Below are 1,583 nucleotides of genomic sequence, written 5' to 3' on the forward strand. Positions count from 1 at the left end.
TTTAGGGCCGCTTTTTCATACTTAAACGCGTGAACTCATGAGGCGTTCTTGTGAATAAGGGTCGTTTTGAACAATTCAACCAAAACGGAAACCTCGAGACGGAGAAATAAGTCACCAAGACATGACCCGAAATCGCCTCGTCTCATCGGACAGGGTGTTGGTTGGAAATTGTTTCTGGAGCGTGTACATGTTGTGAAAGGTTATACACACTACTAACAAGTGGGGAAAAGTGCGCTATGATATAATCGCTAGAACGTTTTCGCGCTAACTAACTTCCACGTTAGCTTCATGCTCCTTCGCAACGAGGACAACAAGCTGTACCACTCTGTGCTTTCACGCTACTAACCCATGGCCGAAGAAGCTCGAGCGAGACGTAAAAGAAGCCAAAAAGCGTACAGAATGCGACGCGACGACCGACTTTCAGCCCCAACGACGCGATCTATACCAGTATGTCACGGAACGACGCCGCAGCGTCCCACACCATATCGACGCCCTATAGTGCACGAAGTCGACGAAACACAACTGTCGTTACAGTTTTAACTTCATGAAAGATTCCGAACCTTATTTCAATAAATATATCTGTAACTAGAGCACTTTTTTCGTTTTAACTATGGAATGTCAAGATATAAATTGCTGTCTGACCCTGAAGAACATATATTATCATTTACATTGAGTTTCCATCTAGCCGTTTTATCAGTTAAAATTACCTTCAGCTTGACCTCCGTACAGCAGCCTGTACAAATAAATAAAATCGAAATTAATTATCATTATCATTAATTTATGGAGTTATTAAGGAAAATATTTTTCATTAATTACCTAGTCAACGTTACATTTTTGATTATTCTAGTAACTACGAAATTTGTTGTAACTCACTAAAAATTGTGCTTTTGGTAAGAAACAAACAAAAAAAAATGTGGCTCAGTTTTTAATTTTGGTGTCTAGTTCGTAGCGATCTTGTAAATTGTTCCACAGAAGTTTCACCCGAGCAACGTTCAGACAGACCTATGCCTATGCCGCCAGGGATAGCTGCTTTTTTCGAGTAAAGCGGTATCGATCGCACGGCCGAATGTATACCACATTAACGTTAGTGCAGCATCATCATGCAAAACTCTTATAGCGTGGTCCAGCGCGCATGACTGCAGTTTCTTACACCAAAACACGCTGTTCCTTGAGCGTGCATCAGGGTGCTTCCCATGTTTACTGACCAACTCGCAAATTCCGCTTCTCAGTAGCGGCTCCCATTCCATCACGAATCTTTGCAATTCTTTGCTGTCGGACAAGTGAGCAGGATAGCACTCACGCAAAAGGTTAACCACTTGGGACATATAGCCTATTGCAGTAGCCTTGGCATGAGAGCCGCCTCGTGCACTCGGCTTAGTTTGCATGAAAATTGAAAAGTAGTTAGCAAAGAGTAGAAATATTGGCTGGCAAATGTTCCAGAAGCAGACAAAGTCTTAGCAATACTATCATTGAGTCCTCTTTCGTGTTTCCAAGAGCTAAGAATTCGAGGAAGAACTTTATTGCAGCTGCCTCCTGGCCCGCTTTCCCTTCCGGGACATCTAGCCCTCTCTCAGCTCGCTGCA

This window comes from Phytophthora parasitica (genome assembly GCF_000247585.1).
Source record: "Phytophthora parasitica INRA-310 unplaced genomic scaffold supercont2.131, whole genome shotgun sequence".
NCBI lineage: Eukaryota > Oomycota > Peronosporomycetes > Peronosporales > Peronosporaceae > Phytophthora > Phytophthora nicotianae.